We start from the raw sequence: 24,187 nt of genomic DNA on the forward strand, positions 1-24,187 counted from the left end.
GGGGGGGGGGTGAGGGGTGGGGAAAGGTGCTCAGAGCTGCATTTTAATGCAGCTGGCGAGAAGGAGAAAACTGACAAGGCACTTTTTAGTCCCCTCCCCTCTTATCAAAAAAACACAGAATCACCAGCACCTTTTGAGTGTTCTGAAGCCACAACAAAAATCCAGCAGAAATGTTTTTCTTCTTTTCGTGGCAGTTTTCATTATGAGTCACACCTTAAAAGACTTGACAGAATTTTAAAATGCCTTTTTCCACGTTATTGCCCCCAAAATTACTCTTTGAAATTTAGAAATTTTCCATTCAGTGATGAAACATTTCACAGTCCATTAGATTATTATTTTGGTTATCCCGAGATCATTAGATTAAGAAAACAAAGAATTTTATGATCAATTTTGGTTGTTCCCTTTTGTATTCAAAGCATGTTTCCCTTTCATGTAATATGCTTTTCTTAGATAATAGTAAATGTGTTTACTTTCATGAAATGAAGATGTGTTTAAAAATTTTAAATACTAAAGTCTTCATTTATATGTTCCTCTATTGTCTGTGTTTTATAACTTCTCATCTGGCCAATTATTCCAAAGCTACATTGTATTACACATAGCTAAGGCGCAATTATAATACAGCAACCACTGTCCTTCTGGTTGCAAAATAGTAGCAGAGGGGTTTTCCTGGAATCTAAGAAACCTTTTGGGACATGAATTCCCCTTCTGATTGTAATTTACACCTCATACTGAGTTAACCTTAGATGTTGCAGAAACTTAAAAAATACTTTTGTGTGTATGTACTAAGCCTATCGGAAGGTCAGATGATCAAGGTACATGCTTAAATATGTACCCAATGGAGGTACTCAGAGTTGAAGGCTACATGGAGAAAAAGAAGCCTGAGTTTCATCCTTGTCTACATAATGGGTTCATATATTCAGGAAAGGTAAGAAAGGGTCAGGATTCAGGTGTCAGTGAGAATTGAGAATTATTCATCATTAATATGCAGCTAGCAACTAGCAGCTTAATGTGTACATACATATATAGATATGCATAGCAGTACTGTTATCAGTTGCTAGAAGTATATACTATATAGTAATAGTACGTTTTTATCACATAATAATCTTCAAGCTGTCTTCTATATGCCTCTTCATATTTGATCTTTGAAATAGTCATTTTTGATGAGCAGAACTAGAATTCCTTTTTCAGCTCTTCAAATGGGAAAACTTTGGGAGAGAAAATTAAATGAGTTTGTCCAAGTAATTCCATAGTAAATGATACTGCTAGCAATAAAACCAACATCTTCAGATACCTGATCCAGTGTTCTTTCCATTCATTATTTGATTTTTAAATTTATTATCCATGCCACACTCTGATCTTTGATATTTTACTACTTTCCTCATATGTCTTTCTGTCTTAACTATTTCTTCACTAAGAGACCATCTTCTGCCTTGTGTTTTCTATAGAGTGAGGAACAGAAACTAACATTTCTCATGTTCATAATGTGTACCAGGCACTGTATTAGACATTTATACATTATACATTATCTAAGTCAATATTCACAAACAGCTAAATGATTTAGTTATCATATCACTTAACTAAAGGGGAAACTAAAATTCAGACACGTCAAGTCATTTGTCAACGCTCACAACCCGGAAGTCTCAGGGATTCACATCTAAGTTTTCCTGCCTCCAAAGCTCATGGTCTTTCACACACCATCTAGCCATTTTCTCTTGTCTGTACTATGTAGTATATGTCTAGTCAAGATTATACTGTCTTTCGGCGTTGATCCCATAGTTTAGATCTCTGAGTATCTAAATTCTGTGGCTTTTTTTTTCCATCCTGGCATTGCTTGCCCTCTGCATAGCATTTGACGCAGAGTTTCCAAAATCCTCAACAGCCCTACGCCACTAAGTCACTGGCCCCGAAGTCTTTTTAACCTCAGCTGTTCTTCCCTCTGCCATGCCCTCCTAGTATAGAATCTCCCATTCTCAAAGGTGTGTTTTTTCCACTTTCTGGATTATCTGCTATAGAGATCGAATCTCTCTCCATGCCTTAAGCTTTCCCTCCATACAGATGATTCCAGACATCTTGTAGTCATGGCTTCTCTCCTCAGCTCCATTTTCTTGGCGACCTGCTCTGCCGACCAGCCTCTCAGGATGCTTTGCCGGCCTCAAACCAAACTCAGCATTTTCCTTTTCTTCTCAAAGTTCCTCTTCCTTATTTTAAAAGACACCATATTCTTCCCATCTCCCAGGACTTATTGCCAATTTGAATTAGTTAGAAGTTTTTTAACCTGACATTAAAATCTCTCCTGCCTTTTTAGGCCGCTGGAGTCCACCCCAAGTCCCTTCTCCATCCTACACAGACCAGCCATCCTCCAAGGCCCTCATCCAATATCATCTTTTTGTTTTTTTAAGATTTTTTGTAAAGTTTATTTCTGAGAGAGAGAGAGAGAGAGAGAGAGAGAATGAGTGGGAAGGGGCCAAGAGAGAGGGAGACACAAAATCGGAAGCAGCTCCAGGCTCCAAGCTGTCAGCGCAGAGCCCGATGCAGGCCTTGAACTCACAAACTGCGAGATCATGACCTGAACTGAAGTTGGACACTTAAGCGACTGAGCCATCCAGGCACTCCTCCAATATCATCTTTACTAGGAAGTTTTCCCCAAACCCATCCTGGCTCCAAAGTGCATAAAACCTAACAAAAACTCAATAAATATTTGTTGAATTTAATTAAATCAAATTCTCCAACAATCTCAGCCAGATATTTTTAATTCATATCATTTTCTCTTTTTTTAAATTTCTTTTAATGTTTATTTTTGAGAGAAAGAGAGATAGAGCATCAGTGGGGGAGAGGCAGAGAGAGAGGGAAACACAGAATCTGAAGCAGGCTCTAGGCTCTGAGCTGTCAGCCTAGAGCCCAAAATGTGGTTCGAACTCACGGACCGCGAGATCATTACCTGAGCTGAAGTCAGACACTTAACCAACTGAGCCACCCAGGCTCCCCTGTATCATTTTTCTTTATACTTGAATGAGCTTTGATTTCGCCATGTCAGAATTTAATATTAACCTTTTCATGATTTATTTTCCATTTTGAAGGGTTTTCTTTCTTGCTGAACCTGCATCTGTACATCCTGATTGATTATCAAATTGTTACCATTTGTTACACATGCCCGCATGCCTTCCATGGGCCGGCCCCTCTGTGCAGTCCTGGGTATGCTGCAGTGAACTAGTCCCTGCCTTCATGAAGTTTCCTGCTTAGTTGGGAAGACAGTGCTCTTTTCCTATGACATTTGAATCCATTGTATTAAACATGCTCACATCCTCTTACAGGTATATTTATGATAAATGGAGAGAAGACAGAACTATAGAGCACTTCGTTATGTTACATTTAGAAATATCTAAATCTTTATTCCTTGTACCAACCCTAAAATATAGATCTTATTTATCCCCATCTTACAAATGAGGAGACAGACTCTGAGAGTCCAAATCATTCGCTCCAAATCACAAAACCAGTAAAGCAACAGGGCCGGAAGTGAACCGAAGTTTGTTTAATGCCAGAGTCGGTGCTTCTCTGCTGTGGCACACGACTCTGCATGTCTTTGTCCCAAGAAGAGGGATGTTACATGACTGGAGTTCTTCACTTTGACTCATGCGTTTACCCCGTTGCCTTGACTTTTAGAGAAGGTGGGAAGCATTAGTCATAATTATGCCATTTGGTGGGTAGAATGATATTACTTATTACACTTCTGGAAAACACACCCTCACAGTTTTAGGAGTGGAACTAAAACAACTTTCTCCTCTGCGCACAAATGCCCAGTCAGGGTGGGGACACATGGTTGCCCTGCTTGCTGAGCACTAGTCAGAGGATTCCAGTGACTGGTATAATTCAGGCCAGGGAGAACGTGCTCTACATCCTACCAAGCGTTTGGGGGAGGCATGTTGCGGAACCCTCACAGAGGCTGCCACTTTCTACTACACTTGCTGCCCCTCCAGTGACTGAAGGAGAGCAATTCTTCAGTGACCATAAGCCCTAAGCAAGCACGAAAGATGACAGAGGAAGCAGAATTCTCTCCTTTCTCACCCTTGCATTGAGCAAATTTTGGACCCCGTTGTGGAGGTGAGAAGGAAACATCAGTGGATTCACCAGTACGGTTCTTGTTTAATGTGAGAGACAGAGCGCAAGTGAGGGAAAGCATAGAGAGAGGGAGACCACAGAATCCAAAGCAGGCTCCAGGGTCTGAGCTGTCAGCGTAGAGTCCAACGTGGGGCTCGAACTCACAAAACTGTGAGATCATGACCTGAGCTGAAGTTGGACGCCACCAACTGAGCCACCCAGGTGCCCCCACTAGTACAATTCTTCTTAGCCTTCTAAACAGTCTTTCAAACTGCTTGTTAGCTTGTTAATGCCTAGATTTCTTTCTGTTGCTTGCCTTTTAAATTCAGACTTCCCTTAACTAGCAAGGTTTCTTTTGTCTTCTCTTCCTATAAGCTGTTTTGTTTTGTTTTTTCCTAATCCAGTCTTTTTTTTGGAGGAAATGTAGACATTTTCTCATGGCCTCACGTTATTCAAATTTCAAAATTGTAGTCCGCTTACCTGGGCACAAAATGACACTCCTTAGTATAAGTTAGGATTTGAGTTTTACTTACTTGCATCTGATAGATTATTCTAATTTTATATTTCAACTTACAAACTCAAAGGTGGGATCATTCATGCCTCTCTGATTGGCTTTATATAGTGCCCATCACATTGACATCCCCAAATACTTATATAGAAATGCTTTTGATAATAAGATCATCTCCTTTAGTATTCAGACTTCCTAAACATCCATGACTGAAATATTAGTTTCATTTACTTTTAAAAATAATATTAGCCTTTTTAAATACCACCTGACACAGTATAGATATGAGTCAGTATGCTTCACAGAGGAAATAAAGAGCATAACTTAATCCGATGATTTGGTTAAATAGAAGTCAAGCCTAAGGTGCCTAACACTGATATAGTCACCATGTATAACAATGCCTCCATGATAAAAATGCATCAGGCAACCACATCTCTCCCTATACTAGCGAGATTGGATATTTCTCCTCCTTAGCTTCATTGGTGCTGAGGATGGGGGATTTTGAATAGAATTAGGGCCTGGAGACAGGTAATAAGGGAAGGTGTGCCAAGGGTCAGTAGTGAGGAATAGGTAGGAGTATCCAGGGTTAGAAGGGCGCAGTGTCAATAAATCTAGGACATTTTGTCTGCAAGGCCCTCCGGAACACCAACCAAATGACCCGTTGTCTCTTTTTTTCTGACAGCTCCAAGAATGGAGATTCCTCCTCTCCCTTTTCCCATACCATTAAATGTTATTTTCAGCCTGATTTTCTTTCCTTCTTGACCCTGGAGAGGAAAAGGACACAGTCTTCTAGCTTCTCACAACTCTCCCCCTTAAACCAGAGTAAAGTTCTCTGGAAGTTTCTAAGTGTCTTTATTGTTTCAGTTTGAGAGGTTGCCTTTGAAACTCGTAGTTTATTTATGACATAGCATAAACCCAACTTTCTTTTTTTGACAAATTTTTACTGATGAGGAAGCTTCTGTCAAGAAGAGATCCTTTTATTTCCTCACATCTCTGCTTTGTCCACACAGAAGAAACTTCTGGACAAGCCTTTGTGGCTCATCCCATGGGAAAGGAATTTCTACTCTGATTTTTCCAGAGCCAGAAGTATTCATTGGTCCATAAAAACTCACTCTTGGTAGGGTCAGTGTAATGTTCAATTATCAGTGCTCCCATGAGGTAAACACATCTGGACAGAGCTGATCCTCAGGGTTGGCTAGCCAGACTGTTTTATTTTATTCCATAGAATCATTAAGTTGAATAGGTTCCTTTTGAAGTCTAGCCAATATTTTCCCCCAAAGGGTTTTCCCCCAAAGATCTCTTTTCATGCTGGGTGTCGTGGAAGACTTGCTTCGGCTCCACAGCAAATTATCCATCTAACTCTTGCCAGAATAGCCTTACAACGAAAGACGATAATAGCTGATAAATTTTTTAAAAAATTGTAGTTTTGCATCCTGTTATTATTCTCTCTTGTGTATTTTCCCAGTCAAGAACCCTGCCAGAGAAAGCAGAATATGATAGGATTTAAATAACAAAATGCCACCCACAAGTTCTAATCTTGAATCCATTATTATCTCAGGTACGAACTTTCAGGGGGCATTTGGTTTCAAGAAATAGAACGCAGACTAGCTTAATCTAAAAGATCATTTATTTTAAGCAATTAGGAGTAGTTCACAGCATCCAGCGACAAGTACGGCTGAACGTGACAGGAGGCTGGAACTGGTCATTGGAAAACTTAAATTTCTAGAATTGGAAAGTCTAGACTTTTCCCTTTCTTGGCCATGTGGCTTCTTGCCTCTGCTTCTGCTTAATTGTAGTCGCTCTCCACAGATCCCATTTCCCTGAATTCCCTGTTCAACACCCAAAAGTGGCCACCACGGCCTTCTGCAGTTCACTGCCACCCCAGTACCAACTCCAGTTCCAATTTCAACTTCCAAGGAGACGGAATTGCGTTGGCTAGTGTCTACAGAAGGCGTTCACCCTGGTCTACACCAGCTGTGGCCACGAAGAAGCGGGGACACACATCAACGTAATTTGTGGGGTAGGTCCCTGCGGGTATGGGAGGACTTCTCAGAGAAAAGGGGGATGGTTGGAACACACACTCCAGAAAGTTCCTCTCTCTCACTATTCTGGTGCTTCCTTCCCTCTGTATACTAGGCCACAAGAAAAAAGGAACAAGAAGCCCATTTTTTTTTTTTTTTATGTTTTATTTATTTCTAGGAGAGAGAGAGAGAGAGACAGTGTGAGCAGGGGAGGGTCAGAGAGAGAGGGAGTCACAGACCGAAACAGGCTCCAGGCTCTGAGCTGGCAGTCAGCACAGAGCCCGACGCGGGGCTCGAACCCACGAACCGCGAGATCATGACCTAAGCGAAAGTCGGATGCTTAACCGACTAAGCCACCCAGGCGCCCCAAGAAGCCCATTTTAGAGGATGGCAGGATTGACTCAAATATGAATCGGTCACCAGCAGGTCACACAGAGGGAGCAGGACGTTCCGTACAGATGGCAGGCACAGGCTGCACGGAGGGACACAGCACACAGGGGTCTGGGGGCAGCAGAGCCCCGTGGAGTGTGTGACGCGGGGTGAGGGGTGGGACCCGGAGGTGGGAGATGACCACGGCCCTGTGGCTATCAGATGCCAGGGGTGGGCTCGGGAGAGTCTGCAGGGCACTGCGGAGGCGAGAGTAGAAAAGACCAGAGATCGGGGGAGGGCTTTCGCGGTGGAAATGAAGAGGAAAGGGAGACTCAGAAGTCAACAAGATGTAGCCATCAGCTGCGTCCCTGTCCCTGGAGGTAGGGAGTGAAGTAACAGAAATGCTTCCAGATCCGTCCCACATTTTAACTTTCGTTACTCGATGGGAAGTAGTGGCGCTCAGCGAGATGACAACAGGAACTTAACATCTCTTGTTCTGGGTCCTGCAGTTCACAAAAGCCCTGTGCCAGAGACCTTTCCATCCATTATTTTATGTAATCAGCACAGTGGCTCTATGAACTTCGTACTATTGTCACTATTTTAGAGATAAGAAATACAGGCTTTCAAGAATTTCGGTACTTTGCATGTACTCACATAACCCATAAAGTGCAATGTTAACTTTCACACCTATTTCTGTCCGGCTTCGGCATGTTCGAACAAGGAGATTTACTTTTCATAAGAAAGAAGAGCAAGCTTTAAAGAAAGTGTAACTTTTATTCTAGACCTAGCGCATTGAGTTTGCTTGAGACATTCAGCTGGAGGGGCCTGGTGGACCCTGGGCTACGGGACTGCAGCTGATACGCGGTCGGGGCTGGACACGCAGATTTGAGTCGGTGGCTCAAAATGGGAACTCTTTGAGGAGCGTGGAAGGCTTTGCTCCGGGAGGGGATGCTCACGTAGCTACTGGGTAAAGCAGACACTTGCCTCTCCTGGGAGTTGCTTCACAATGTAAAAGAGAAATTGTTTTAAAATATGTACAAGTGTTGGGCATCTGGGTGGCTCAGTCAGTTATGCATCCGACTTCAGCTCAGGTCATGATCTCACCGTTCAGGGATTCGAGCCCAATCCGGGCCCTATGCTGACAGCTCAGAGCCTGGAGCCTGCTTCAGATTCTGTGTCTCCCTCTCTCTCTCTCTCTCTCTGCCCCTCCCCCTATCTTGCTCTGGCTCTCTCTCAGAAATAAATACATTAAAAAAAATTTTAATACATCCAAGTCTTCAGAGTATTCGTTTTTACTTTTAAGCATCTTTCTGTATCTGTTGTTACAGCCCTACTTTTTACTTGTGTACAGGTCTTTTTCCTTTTTTAAGGTGTTTACCAAGAATTTGTCATATTTTCTTGTCTTTTCAAAGAATCGGTTTTTAGACTCACAAGCTTTTCACTTTTAATGATTTTATTTTTAACTATTTTCCCTCTTTCTGCTTTTTTTCCTTTGATATGTTTTTCTGTCATTCTTTAAAGATGTAAGTTTAGCACTAAACTCACATATCTTCTTTCCTCTTTGACAGTTGAAACATTTAAAACTGGGGGTGGCCAAGTGGCTTGTCAGTTAAGCGTCTGACTCTGGTTTCCACTCAGGTCATGATCTCCTGGTTCATGAGTTTGAGCCCCACGTCAGGCTCTGTGCTGACAGTGCAGAGCCTGCTTGCGATTCTCTCTCCCTTTCTCTCTGCCCCTCCCCGACTCACGGGCACATAATCCCTCAATAAATTAATTAATTAATTAATTAAATAAAAAAGAAACATTTAAACCTAAGAACTTGCATTGACATCGTCATCATATTCCATGATAATATTTTAATATTTATTGTATCCTGCGTGCTCTCTTGCTGTGTTCATTCCTAACAGTGACAGTAACCCAAACGAACCTTGGCAGGGTGTCTTTAGCGCTAAGTTCTTTTCAGGGCGCTGAACAGAGAAGCTCCAGAACTTCACTTGTTCCCGGTTGGTNCCATGACGAGGATCTGTGCTGTAGGTTAAAAAGAAAAAAGAGATGGATCCCTCTTTCAGAATATGTGCCAAAGGCGCAAATCAGATCTTTCAGACACGTTCTAAGCAACTCGTCCGCAATGAACATAGTCTGAGTGAGGAAAGGAGCCCAGGGAGAGCCCGGGAGGCCCCTCCACGGCCCTCCCTCCTGCTCCTGCTTTCTCCCTCCCCCTCCCCCAAGCACCTGCCCGTCCTTCCTGTAAACTCCATTCAGTTGGACTGTGCTCCACATATTAGCTCCATAGATTATTTATTCTGATTAGGAGAAAGTTCTCTACCCAGTGCCGTGTCATTGAACAGGACTGCCAGTTTTAAATTCCTTTTTTCAACCTGGTATATTACATTGAGTTTGTTATACTTAACCAGCAAACCCAGCAAAGCTAAATATTTTCTAAGGATAACACAAATGGCATAATACATCACCTAGATTTTATTTTATATGATTAAAAATAACATGAATTAGTATATATAAATGTATGTTTTATAATTAAATTTCCTGGTTTATGTATCATAGAAAAGAATAAAACACCTCTCTTCCAAATAAAGTTTTATTTACACCAAGGTAAACAGAACTACAGGCACTTATCTGTATGTTCCTCACCGGCATGCAAGGTATTTTGGGAAAGACTATCTGCATGAATGAGTAGGAAGCTTTTATGGAGACAGCATTATAATTTTTTTTTTTATGTTTTATTTATTTCTGAGAGAGAGAGGCATCATGAGCAGGGAAGGGTCAGAGAGAGAGAGGGAGACACAGAATCTGAAGCAGGCTCCAGGCTCTGAGCTGTCAGCACAGAGCCCGATGCGAGGCTCAAACCCACCAACCGTGAGATCATGACCTGAGCCGAAGTCAGACGCTTAACTGACTGAGCCACCCAGGCACCCCTGCAGACAGCATTATAAAGGTAGGGCATAATGTATTCTGATCGTTGATGTGGACCCAGTTTTATTTTAAATAGAGAACTAAAACTGATGTCATTTATTTAAAATTATGCCAAATCCTTACATTTATTGATTCTTTATTTTTGAAGGTCCTACCATATTTTAGAAAATATTTAAAGTAAATTGATGCATATCAGAAAAGAGCTACCATCAAAGCCCATTAAATGTTATTGCTTAAAACACTTAGTCTCTTTGCTTTGCTGCTTTGCATATCAAATCCTCAAATGTTTACCAAGATATGCACTAAGTGATTAGAGAGATTTGGCAAATATTACTGAATTAATGAAACAAAGGTGAGAAGACTTGTCCGTATTTATGGAAAAGTGTTACTCTATATGGAAACTGAGGCAGGGTACTTGGGTTCTGGGCTCAGCTCTGCCAGTGTTCAGATTTCTTGTGACCTCGATGGAAGTCAGTTAGCATCACCAAGTCTTTTCTTCCTCAGTGGTAAAATGGGAATGAAACTTCCATCCCCACCCATTACACGGTGATGTTGCGATGATGAAATAAAGATGAATGTTTGAAAATGTTTGGTAAATGTAAACATAAAAGTATATATTCAGTACCTTTAATTTTGTTTTGTTACTATTTTACGTTATATTCTTATGAAACGGTCAAATAACTAGAAAGAAATCAAAGAGTAGTATAACCAATGCCTGTACCCAACACCCAACTTTAACATATCATAAAATGATGCCCTATTTGCTTCTCGTCATTTGTATGAAATAAAACATTACAGGTACAAGTTGTACCCTGTCATGGTTTCATTTTCTTTCCTCTTTCTTAGGAATTCCACATTGTTTTATAGATGAGTTGTAGTAATTTGATCTTGTTCAGTTAAGACTTTCTACTCAATTTTTACAGTTCATACATCCAACAGTTTTACTCCAAGAATGAGTATATCCATTATGATGGCTTTTTTTTTTTTAATGTTTTTTATTTATTTCTAGGAGAGAGAGAGACAGCGTGAGCAGGGGAGGGTCAGAGAGAGAGGGAGTCACAGACTGAAGCAGGCTCCAGGCTCTGAGCTGGCAGTCAGCACAGAGCCCGATGCGGGGCTCCAACCCACGAACCGCGAGATCATGACCTAAGCGAAAGTCGGACGTTTAACCGACTAAGCCACCCAGGCGCCCCTTTTATGATGGCTTTTAACAGAAGAGCAAGCCAATCACACAGATTTCCAGAAACACTGTATCTAGTCATGGTCAAGAAAACCTGTAATCAGACTCTATTTTTCTTGTTTTGTTCCCATTCTAGATGTTACTTGGTGCCAAGCAAAAATAAAGAAGACATTCTTTTAAGTACATTTATATGGTGATAAAGATAAGCTCATTGAAAATATTTTTTTCATGTTTTGGGGGATAGATAATCTAAGAACAAAAGCAATTTCATAACTTGATTAAAATTGCAATTGTAAGCAAATCTGGATGACAAATATGAATATTTACTGTAATGGGAATAAGGTTAATATTTTAAAACAAGGTTGACAGGAGAAAAATTGTCTTAGTTTGCAAAAAGGAAATTTGTTTCTTTAAGTGAAAATTGAGGTCAGTAGGCCATAGCTCTCCTTGCTCCTACATGACTGAAATGAATTAAACAATGCAGCAGTAAAGCAGTCCTGAGCAAACTAATGACAAAATTATACTGAGAGCTTGAGTAAAATCATTATATGTTAGCAACATGTATAAGAAAATATGAAATTTTAAATGCCTGTCCACTTCACTTCGATTCTCTAAGGATAGAAAAACTAAGTTCTTTTCTCTTGTGTTCATTAAAATCTCATGGTCCTTTCAGGGGAGCAAGGGTGATGACCACCATTTGGACATATTCCAGTTTGGGTTGCTGCATTCTGTCTGCTTATTGTGATTTCAGTGTGACTGGGTTGTTATGAAAGACTTGTTCTTTATACAGTAAAAGCACTATCCACCCCCGTATACTCTACAGAGGGAGCGTTATTTTGTAGAAGGTAAATGTAATTTTGTGCTATTTACTCCTCTGGATTCTCTGAAGTGAAATAATGGCAGTAACTTTGCTAATCATGTACTGTTTTCTGGGCATTGAGATAGATGCCCTGTATCCACTATCTAGTCCATAAGAACCCTTTGAAGCGGACCTAGTTTTCACTGTTTTATAGATGAGGAAACAGGCTCAGAATGGTTCTAGAACTTGACCACATTGGCCAGGCGGATAAGTGGCAGTTATTATATGCCAGCTCCATATTTTCAGTAGTGACATTTTCGGTAATATATTTCTAATATATTAATATTTGATGTGATCTTGCTACCACGTACATGCTGAATCTTATGATTCGTGACCTTAAACATACATGGTCCTGGGAGCCTGCTTTTAGTTGACAGAATGAGTAGGACTTTAAGCCTGTTCTATGCATTTATATAAACTGAGACATGCATAGAAAGCTGTATTTGGCTCTTTTGATTCAGTGTGAATGCCAGCAGCTACTCTGTGGAAACTGTGAGTGAAAAACACTAATGAGTATGAGGTATATTTACTATATAATTATTTATTTACATGGCGTAGGCTGAACAAAGTGTTAACCTATACATATTACATGTAACTTCACTTCGAAGAGTTCTGTGTAAAGTGGGCATATTGACGTGGTGATCTACATGATAGCAAAACATCTAATTCACAGAAATTATTTAATCAGGGTGTGATTTTTATTACCAGTCTTCATTCTTTAGTCGTTTATGTCAAGTTATATAATATAAACATGACCCAAGTTGTGATGTTCTCAGTGGGTTGTATTTATTCATCCGGGCTCTTTTTTCCAACGTCACAAAAGGCAGAAATACATTCTAGCATCTGAAAATACTAGTTTTATCCTATGACTCTCTTCATACATATTGGTTCTCAGAGCACAAGAAATGAAATCAGCACCTAGTGAGCTTTACAAGAAAATTCTTTGAACATAAGGGATTGCGATATCAATAAACTAAATTGAAAAGTATTAAATTTCTGATATGATACAGCCTCTCTGTGGACAGAGACCAAGGTGGTCTTAATGTTGCTTTTCTTCTGCGCCCATATTATCAAAGTAACCTTTATACAGGCACTCTATGGATGACATTTACACTTTGTTGCATTAATATGAAGTAACATGAATTGCATGTGTGAGTGGATTACTTTTAATTGCTGTGTAAAAATGATACGTAATTGAAACAAAAAGCATTGTTTCCAACCCTAATTTTTTTTTTTTTTTTTCCTCAAGTCTGTCCTGTCAAGCTGAAAGCATGAAAGTTATTTTCTGGCCGTGTGATTAGATTGGGGCTGGGCTCTCCAGCTGGCGGGCCTGTCTCTGACTGGCGGCGGCCTGTCCCCAGTGCTTGTCATTTCCTGACATGCCTGACAGGAACGGGACAGCCGCCCCAGACAGGTTCATTAGATGGTGTTTTCTACAGCTGGGCTAAAAATAAATAAATAAATAAAAAGTCTGTGCTTTGTCAAGGCCCAAGCTGTAGGGGCCCTTCTTGTTGGTTTAAGCCAGGGCCTTGTTTTGACAAATTTTGATCTGTGCGGTTTTTAGATTTTCTGACACATTTTTGTTTCCTTCCCCTTTGGCCTGCACTTTGTGCACCCTGCCTTGTTGCTGCTTCAGAATCCTAACATAGGCTTCCCAGGAGACAAAAAAGAACCATAGGTATTGAGATCTTCAAAGGAAAAATAGTGTGATGCTCTATAAAATAGCAATAATTTATTTCCATGGCAATCTGCACAATGATAGGAAAAACAGTCTTGGGACTTGGGATAAGCCAATTACAAGAAAGGTGAAGAGTTTTTTCTAGTGCCAGAGACGTGCCATCTAGGTGAGAACATAGTATCATTACTAGCAGTCTACACTCTCAAATGTATTGCTCTTTAGAACTGCCAGAAATTTAAGCAGTCTTCATTCTTGGGCTTTTAGGGAAGCTGACAGAGTTTTCCGCCTGTGCTGATGGGCTTTGATGTCAGGAAGAGAAGTTGGAGTAGATTACAGAATACCTGCTAATTAAAATCAGAAATAAATTCCAAAATCAAATTTAGAAATGCTTTTCTTTGTCAACGATAGGGGCACTTTTAAGGTTAACTGGATTTGCCAAAAAGTGGTGTGCACGTGAGAGTCATAATTTATCATTTTCACTCCCACATTTAAACTTTTAAAACTGTAGAGCTGGAAAGGGAAGGAAACAAATCTGTAGCCAAGAAATTATTCTTTCCGTGTTGTACCTGCGATTAAAAAGTAGATATTGTAAATATCTGTAAATAGATAAAGTATTGTAAAGATACTGTAAATAGATAAAGTAAAGTAGTCTTTACTTTATAAACTTGCTAGCCATAGTCTTTGTAGTATGGTACTTTTGGATCGCTGTTTTCCGTTGGGAGAAACATTTGATCTTTAATTTGTAGCCAGTAGAACATACCCAAATAGGAAACATTTGACCATATATGTTGACATAACCTTATTGCTACTGTTAGCTATCTTTCCATTCACATGCAAGATACAAAATGCAATACTGTTTGTGTCTCTTGTACTTTGTCATTGGTGTAATAAACAGTGTTGCCGAAAAAAAGCAAGCTCCTCATTCGCAGAAGGCTTAGCCCTTACCTTTCCTTTGTATTGTTAGTTTCTGCTGCTTTAGTTCCCCGTCTCTATGACAACTGTTTAAATTGGGATGGGCAACTGTCATCTGGAGCATTACCGAGAGAAAAGTGTTAGCGAGCACACAGTTCCCATAGATAGAGCATTTCAATATAATCCAATTTTAATTGAGCTCCAGAGACTTTGATGTGCTGCAGAGGTTGGGAGGGAGCTATTCCAGGGAGAAATTAAAGCAGCCCAGCAAGGCTTCGCTCCTCCAGACTGTCACCATTTTAAGTAAGCATTAGCATCAGACTTAACCTGCCCCTATGGAACATCTCACTTCCTTCTTCAGCTTTTCACTGATTCATTTTGCCATATGTAAAGGCAAAGCACTTTCATCTTTTTATATATGTTTTTACACCCATTTGATTAGGCTTGAAAAGCTTGTACTGGACCTGAGATTCATCTTACGCTGTCTATTGGACTTTGCTTCAGTGGTTCATAAAAGAAAAAAAAAAAAAAAAAGGTAGAGTAGGGATTAGTTTAAAATTGTCAGCTAGCATATATTAAACTTTTCTTTCAATATTACTGTGTAAAACCCTATATTGGAGCTAAAATGTTGAAGGTAGTATAATTTTTATTTAGCTTTGATTTACCATTGAATTTCATTTTAATGCCTGGATGCTTGTGCATTTATTAGAGGCCTGGATTTTTATTTCAAAATGCATTAAAATATCTTTTCCTCATCACGTGAAAAATGCCTTTCAGGCAAAGCTCGTTTAAAGCATCTGAACGCAGGCACATCAGTCCTTCATGAAGAAAGCATGAATCTTTTTTTTTTTTAATGAGGAGGAAGATAGATTTTTTCCCATCTATATTCAAAGATTTTTTAGGTATTTTGAAATATTAATGTTGAATATATATTAGTTATATTATTTAAAATAAAATGACATAAAACCACTATGTAAATTAAAACAATTAAAGGAACATTAAATATAATGCTTGTGGTGTCAAAAAGCTTTGTTAAGGTATGGTAAACTTAAGGAAGTTATTACCTGTTTAGGACAGACCTGAGATTTCTAATCTCATATATGTTGGAACATTAAAAAAATAAATTAAAAGTGCATCTTGAGAAATTAAGTAAAATTATTACAGTAATTAGAAATTAGTTTAGTATATACACCATCAGAGGTACATCTAGATTTACATGTACGTATACCGTAAAGCTAATGAAGCTTAGGAGCCAGGGTCCTTTGGTCCACAGAGCCTGTGACAGATGGAAGTTTCTGAGAATTGTGTAGTAGGCTCAATTTACTCAATGGTTTTAAGAGACCTCAGAAGTACATAACCTTAATGTCCAAGGCTCTAGTATTTGTCATGATTTTTTTTTCTCCTTCTAAGTTAACTATTCGCTTACGTAACATACTTAATTTTTATTTGTAACTTGGTGTTTTTTTTCTTTAAAAATAACGTCCCAAATAACATAAGCTTATTCCATACTGTATTTACTTTATTGAATAAGTCCCCTCTCCCCTTCCTTTCCTCACCTCCTTCCCCTCCCCATCCCCATTGGTTGGCATTTCCTTCCCTTTTTTGGGTGGGGGGGGGTGGATTATAAGCAATACTGCAGTGAAGAATCTAGTACATACTTCACCTTGCTTCATGTTCACAGGATAAATTCTAAGAAATGGAATTACCAGGTCAGGGATATATGTATTTGAAATTTTGAGAGATACGCCAATTTTTTCTCATTATAAGTTATACTAATTTATACTCCCACCAGCAATATAGTGAGTGACTGTTTTCCCCACAGCAAGCTCAGTATTATTAAACTTCTAGATTTTTGCCAATCTCCTAGATAAAAATAGTATGTCTGTTATCTCCATATAGTTTTAAATCTTCTCTAGGTAAAGTTAATCATGTTTGTAATCAACAAAGAGCTATTTGTACTATGTTTTCTGAGATTTATCTGTTTGATTTTTTTGTTGTTGTTTATTTATTTTTGAGAGAGAGAGCACACAAGTGAATGGGGGAGGGGCAGAGAGAGAGAGGGAAACAGAGAATCCCAAGCAGACTCTGCACTGCCAGAGCAAAGCCTGATGCAGGGCTCGATCTCATAAACCGTGAGATCATGACCTGAGCTGAAATCAAGAGTCAGATGCTCAACTAAATGAGCCACCCAGGTGCCTCTGTTTCACATATTTTAGGCAAAATTTTACTGTTGTCATATGTCTATAGGAGGCAATTATTGATAAATAGTACAGTTTGTCTCAGGTATGTGTTTTTGTGTATTAGACATCATATAAACTTATATATTATGAAAATTATATACATATGTATTTATCCCCTCTTTTCTCTATTTACCATCTAGATTAATTTGTTATTCCTCTATGGGACATCCTCCCAAATTTTAGTGGCACTAGTTGTGAGAGTAAGAATCTTTTCAATTTACCTACCTACCCAATAAGAACTTTTCTACTGTGCCATAAAAACAAAAATTGTTAACTGCCTGACATTATTTAACACATGATATAATTAGCAACATATATTAATGCATCACGGTACATTTACTGTGTAGAATTATATACTACAAGGGCCACCTTCTTTGTAAATTAGTTTGCTATGTGGATGTCTCTGGTTTACAGTTTTATTTCTTTACCCAGAGGTGAACATTGGAGAAACATGCAGTATAGTTCTATAGAGCTACACACACACTTAGTATATGCCAGACGTGATGCAGGGAAGACATTCAGTGTTAATATGGGGTTAAGACTGGGACTTATAAATAGCCTCTATATCTGGAGAAAACAATGCTGTTAAGTTTACTTATATTATTAGTGGAGAGCAAAACTTTAATAAAAATGAGATATTTTCATTTTTTTAGTATGTTATTTACTGGCTATCATTTGTTTAATGTCGTCCAGTGTTGATACGTTGATTGTTCTTGTTGTTAACACATTTTATTTGCACAAGTTCATGTTTATATGAGTGAAAATGAGCATAGCGACTGCTTTATGTAGAGTCTGGGCTGAACCTCTGACCTTTTTCCCAATACTCATCTGCCAGTAACCGTAAACCTAGAATATGGCAGAGAGCACCATTCACTCAGTCACTGGAGCCAAAAACTCTTGCAAAGATTGGACTTCTTTCATTTCTTTGTGTCGGCATGAAACGAAGTGAAAACACACAGGTCTTACCAATTCTGCCTCGTAAATATGTTTACTTTCTTGCCCCGCCTCTTCCTCTCTTCAGCAATTGTCTTAGACTTTCTTTACTTCGCACTGGCATGGTTCAAACTTCCAATTTAGCATCCTTCCAAATCCTTCTCACCACTTTTAGAACAGGCTTTCTGAAATGCAGATTTAATCATATGTTTGCACGTATAGGAGGATTAGGAGGAGCTTAACGGAGGACCATGGGGGAGAAGATGGGGAGAAATGGTGGGGGAAAGGGAGAGAGGCAAACCATGAGAGACTCTTGAATGCTGAGAACACACTGAGGACTCATGGGTGTGGGGGGGAGAGATGGGCAAGGAGGAGAGCACTTGAGGGGATGAGCACTGGGTGTTATATGGAAACCAACTTGACAATAAACTATTTGTAAAAAATAAATAAATAAATAAATAAAATGCAGATTTAGTGCTACAACTACGCTCCTTTCAAGTGATCTCGGCGACATCACAGTCATCGTTAGAGCTACCATTTATTGAGAGCTAAGTTTAAAGTCAATGTCGCCATTAATCCTTTTTGCAGTAAGCTCTCTGGAGAGCCTCTTGCCTATAGAAAGGTGACCTCTGGTATTTATACTGGAGACACCTGTTAAACACAGTAACCTATTTAATGTTTCTGGTTTTCTTTTTTTTTTTTTTTTTAGCAACTCAGTGAAATGGAATTATTATATCACTCAGTTATCAAGGCTTTCTATAAAGAGAAAGTATGTGCTGTGTAAAAGGAGAGGCCATCTTACTCTTGTTCGCTGGTGTATTTCCATCACCTAGCACAGCACCTGGAGCAACATCTAGTAGGTACTGACATTGCTCTCTGATGAATAAATGATATGTGATGCTAACAGCCTTTGCCTGGGGACAGAGTACTTGCTCATGATATTCAAATGAAACATAATAAAAGGAAAATTCTCAGCAAAATAGTATTCTGCTTGAAATAGCTTTACAACCAAGGACTGTAAAGTAAACGGTAGAAACAAGTATAGTCTTAGAACGTTATAGTAATAAAACAGAAACTCTGGGGGGGGGGGGGGGGGTGATACCCAAGCCTAGAATTACTGTTTTCATTGCCTTTACAAGTTGGGAGACCTCTCAAATCTCTTACTGACCCCCAATTGTAAATATTTGTGTGACATTCATGTACAGACAAGGAGTGTTTACTGAGCTGTTTACATTTAAATTGAATTGTATTTCTTTTTTTTTTTTAAATGTGTTATTTATTTCTAGGAGAGAGACAGAGAGAGAGACAGCGTGAGCAGGGGAGGGTCAGAGAGAGAGGGAGTCACAGACCGAAACAGGCTCCAGGCTCTGAGCTGGCAGTCAGCACAGAGCCCGACGCGGGGCTCGAACCCACGAACCGCGAGATCATGACCTAAGCGAAAGTCGGACGCTTAACCGACTAAGCCACCCAGGCGCCCCAATTGAATTGTATTTCTCGAAGAGCTATTAATTATCCCGTAATACAGAAAACTGAGAGTGGGAGTAGAAATACCATAGGAAGTCCGGTAGCCGAAATGTCTCTCGCTGAATCAGTAAGAAAAAAAAAAANGGTGCCCCAGGAAGTGCTTTTTTGAGTACTGAGCTTAATAGGACTTGATCAGAAAGACAAGGACGGAAAGCTATTCTAGAACATATACAAAGTATGGAGATGTTTGGTGTTTGCATATTTTAATTTTAATATACTTTATTTTTTAGAACTATTTGGATTTACAGATGCTTGAACAGCAGTACAGAGTTTCGTGTGTGTGTGTGTGTGTGTGTGTGTGTGTGTGTGTTATTAGTCAGGCTTTTTCCTTCTTCAAAGAACAGACATGAAGGTTACATCAGACAATAAGAGTTTTATCAGACAACTTTGAGCTGCAAGTAATACAAACCCTAATTCCAATAGTTTTACAGATGTGTATGTATTGTGTATGCATTATAAAATAGCAAGTCTTGAATTGTACTGGTCTCCAGGGTTGAATGATTCAGCTGTTTCTATATGTTTCCCAGAACCCAGGCTCATTCCCCGTCTTCATTCTGTCACCCTTGGTTTGTCCTCATTCTCACACCCATTGCAGTGTGGGCTTTAACATTTCCCCACACCCGTGTAAGCCCAGGAGTATTCATGGAAGGAGAGAGTACCTCTTCCATTGGTTTCCTCTTAAATATGAGGACACTTTTACAAATTTGATCCACCCCATGCGGTCAGTGTGTCCTGACTGAGAAGTGCACGGAAGAGAAGTCAATAACCGAACACGATCAGGGTTCTGTTAACCAGGAAAGTGGCGGATGGGGGAAGCAGCGGGGGAGTCTGAGTGGGACAGTCATTGTGTCCACTACAGAGTTTACTGTAGGAGAGCGTGGTAATGTACAAATGGAAAATTCTCTTCAGGCCTTCTGAAAAACTGGAATTTCATCCAAGTTCCGTGACCCAGTTTTGTTTCTTTTTAAATGAACCTTCAGCCATAGACACCCATTAACATCACAGCTCCAGTTATTCTGTATCTTTATTTATCTTTTTGCTACCACAGACAGATTGACTCTAAATACACCTTTAATCCAGTCATTCAGCAAATTACTTACTGAGCTCTACAATGTGACAGGCACTGTGCCGAGCAGTAGAGGTACAGTAATAAGCAGAAACAAATGGTCAAAGAGTGGGGGAGATTACGTGAATAAAATAAATAAATAAATTTGCAAAATTATATGTGCATTAAGTGCTGTAAAGAGAGCTTCTTTCATCTATGGTGTTATGAGAGTATGTGATGGGGGGGGGGTCCTAGCAAGAGAGGTCAGTTGAAAAACTAAGAAGTAAAAAAGGTCAAGGATGAGTAGAAGTGGAGTAGGCAAATAAGGGATGGAAGATATTTCCAGAGAAGAAAGAATATGTGCCCTGGCTCTGTGACAGGAAACAACATGGTATGGATGAGATATTGAACGAAAACCAGTGAGTGGGGCTGGAGCCAGGAGAGCAAAGTGGTACCAGATGTGTGTGGTGCAGGAGATTGTTACATCTACCGCTAGACCCATCGTTTTTGGTCTTGGCTTCTGCTTCCTCAGAACTCCTGCTGCTTACGATTTCGGGTGACTACCTTCTCTGTCGTTTGGCTTCGTCCTGCCTTCCTGTCCCAACATCTCACATTCAAATCATTAAAGAGAGATTATTGAATCCTGGCAGCCAGCGAGCATTCTTGATAGTATGGTTCTGAAGGGATTTTCACAGCCACTAGCTGTGGCCCTCCTACTTAGATAACCTACTTCTTTAAAAAAAATTTTTTTAATGTATTTTTTATTTCTGAGGGACAGAGAGAGAGAGAGAGACAGTATGAGCAGGGCAGGGTCATAGAGAGAGGGAGACACAGAATCTGAAACAGGCTCCAGGCTCTGAGCTGGCTGTCAGCACAGAGCCCGACACGGGGCTCGAACCCACGAACCGTGAGATCATGACCTGAGCCGAAGTCGGATGCTCAAGTGACTGAGCCACCCAGGTGCCCCTAGATAACCTACTTCTATAGTGGGTGTCCATCCTGGTCCAGTCCACCATGGCTGGATTTGTAGGGTCACCGGTAACTAAAATGGTAAAACAGGAACTTTTTGGGAGGGGGCACCTTCCGTGCCCTGTCCAATGCATTATGAATTGGGACTCAACTCTGAACTATCTTGATATGACTGCTTTTTTAATTAACAAAGACCATATAAATTAAATCTTTTCTGCACATGTGTGTTAATAAGTATCGGTCAACAAAGGCATTTCTGATTAATTACTACTATTAAATTATGACTGTGTGCTGGGCTCTGTGCTAAGTATGAAAAATGCAGAGATGCACTGAGAATTTTTGCCCTCAGTGAGCTCACAGGTTAGCCAGAGACGCCAGCAAGTGAACTAATAATTGTAACGGTGGTTTGGTAAGTGTCACAGGTGGGTCCAGGGTTCTCAGAGGGAGCAGCAGGTGCTTCCAGTCCAGCCATTAATAGGACTTAATCAGAAGAACAAACTAAGGAGACATCCACCAGGCAGAAGAAACACCATGTGCAAGGACACAGGAGCATGACAAGAACACGACACATTTGGAAGCTGAAAAGTGTTCAGGATGGTTAGGATTTTAAGCACGAGGCATAATGCACACTGTGGCTAAATATGGGTTTTGAGGCTATGATTGATAATAGCAGTTAACACTTATTAAATATCTACTGTGTTCCATAAGTATATACACATTATAGAAATAAACTCTATTATGATAAAAATTTTAAAGACACAAATTTAAATTTAAAAAATTTAAAAATTTTTAAATAAAAAATTTTAATGCATTAAAAAGTTTCTCTCATAACATCATTAGATCTCCAGTCAAAAGCAGTTCCCCTTTATGTCTAAGAATGATTTCGCTATTACAACAATGACTGCACCTGCCCCATCTAATCTTGTATTGTTTCTGACGACACCTAAATCTTGACCATGAAATATATACAAAAAGGGAAAACAGTTCATGCTAACAATTAATAGTATCCACAGATCAGACCCTAGTACCAAAAAGGTTCAAAGAAAAACCTGTAACCCAGAAATCCAAATGATCTCATATGGAAGAAAATAAAACCAAAAACAAGAGATGTATACCTATAACAAGTTTAAAACTTGACATCATACAAAACGGGACAAGGGAAGGTAACATAGTCAGTATGTAAATGAAAGTAAATTCTAGAAACCAGCAATAAGCTTCTTTCCAATAGTGTAGAGTTCTCCCTCCTCTTACCACATTCCTCCCCTTTGTTAAATAATTGCAGAGGGAAAAATACAAGATTTTAGAGTTTGCCAAATTTGAGAAAACACAGCCAAATATATAATAGTTACACATGGGGACATTCATGAGTGGGACAAAAATGAAGCAACCTTGCCAATATCATTTTTTAATTTTGAGAATTTTACCCTAATTTTGAGTGTGCATTTGAAGATGAAGTAGGCACAGAGGACTCCAGCTGCAAGTCAAAGTTTGCTTGCAAATTAAATTTTAAATATTTTCTTCAACAAAAATTGAATGAGTTTCCTCCATGTGCTGGTTTTGTAAGGAATGTAAAATAGACGATAACCTAGTCTCTACCCTCAAGAAGTCACCAACTGTTACAGAATGTATATAATAAAATAAGTGAATTTAAAAGTATTTGCCATGATGTGAGATACTGTTGGAGAGAATACAAATAAGACTCCTTTGAAAGAGTTCATGGTTTTCTACTAATGACTATCAAACAGCATTTGCATAGATTATTGTAACCACATCTACACTGAAGCACAGCAGTGATTTTCAAGTGCAAATTTAATCATCTCACCTCTTTGTTTAACCTAAGGGCTCTGTTTCCCTCAGACTGAAAGTTCAGACTCTAACATGAATTACATAACATTTCCCCATGTCTAGGTTCCCTCACCCATCTCTTATTATTCTAATTTTTTTTCACTTTCCCCCTCTTTATAATATGTGTTCCACATAGCCTGGACCCATTACCCAAAGCACCATTTTCACATACATGTTGTTCCTTCTGCTTGAGAACTTCTTCTTTTCCCCTTTGCCCACTATTTGTAATTCTCCAGCAGACTACGAACTCCTTGAGGTGAAGGATTCTAGTGCTCTTGTTCACCATCAGCTCATGGAGACCAATGAGTAGATATTTGCCAAAGGAAAGTCACTGGAAATAAATGAAATTGATAAATCATGAGGACGGGCTTGGTAGAAAAGAACTGGCCTGTATATAGATAGATGGAAAGATAGGATAGAAGAAGGAGAAGCCGTCTCAGAATTATCACTACTGACCGTGAGAGTGGTAGTTCCCAAAGAGTGGGGCTTTCTCATTAGAGCTTAGTATTATGATTTCAGATCATTTCTAGGATACAAACTGTCACTAAGGAAACAGTACCTGAGACTGCGTTTAGTAAAAGTTTATTTGCTGTGGTCCAGCTTTTCTACTCCCTTGCTGGCAGTGTTGTGCGTGTGTGTCTGTGTATGTCTGTGTCTGATAGGCAATAATTATAGTTCTAGGTTAACATTTGTTTAGCACTTCCTATGTGTCTTTTTTTTTAATGTTTTATTTATTTTTGAGAGAGAGATAGAGACAGCGTGAGCAGGGAAGGGTCAGAGAGAGAGGGAGACACAGAATCTGAAACAGGCTCCAGGCTCTGAGCTGTCAGCACAGAGCCCGACGCGGGGCTCAAACCCATGAACACGAGATCATGACCTGAGTCAAAGTCGGACGCCCAACCAGCTGAGCCACCCAGGTGCCCCCTATGTGTCATTTTTAAAAAGGGTTCTTCCATTCAATCCTCACAACCATCCTATGCAGTCAGGTACTATTATTTCTCCCAAATCTTAAGTAAAGTAGAGAATTGAAAAGTAGCTAACTTGCCTGAGGTCTCACAGCTCATGAGTAAGAGAGGCAGAC

At 39.6% G+C, this 24,187-nt stretch overlaps 1 protein-coding gene and 1 long non-coding RNA gene across 2 annotated transcripts in view; one reads left to right on the forward strand and one right to left on the reverse strand.

Moving 5' to 3' along the window:
- The window catches only part of NBEA (neurobeachin), a 685,485-nt gene that overhangs the window by 529,681 nt on the left and 131,617 nt on the right, over positions 1-24,187 (forward strand). The window lies entirely within an intron of this gene.
- Positions 13,693-23,484, reverse strand: LOC144222128 (uncharacterized). The gene is made up of 3 exons (XR_013332306.1): positions 23,279-23,484; positions 17,757-17,908; positions 13,693-14,204 (listed from the first exon to the last, which is right to left on the reverse strand). It is a non-coding gene; the product is annotated as an uncharacterized LOC144222128 (long non-coding RNA).

This window comes from Crocuta crocuta, unplaced genomic scaffold (assembly GCF_008692635.1).
Source record: "Crocuta crocuta isolate KB4526 unplaced genomic scaffold, BGI_CrCroc_1.0 scaffold190, whole genome shotgun sequence".
Lineage (NCBI taxonomy): Eukaryota > Metazoa > Chordata > Mammalia > Carnivora > Hyaenidae > Crocuta > Crocuta crocuta.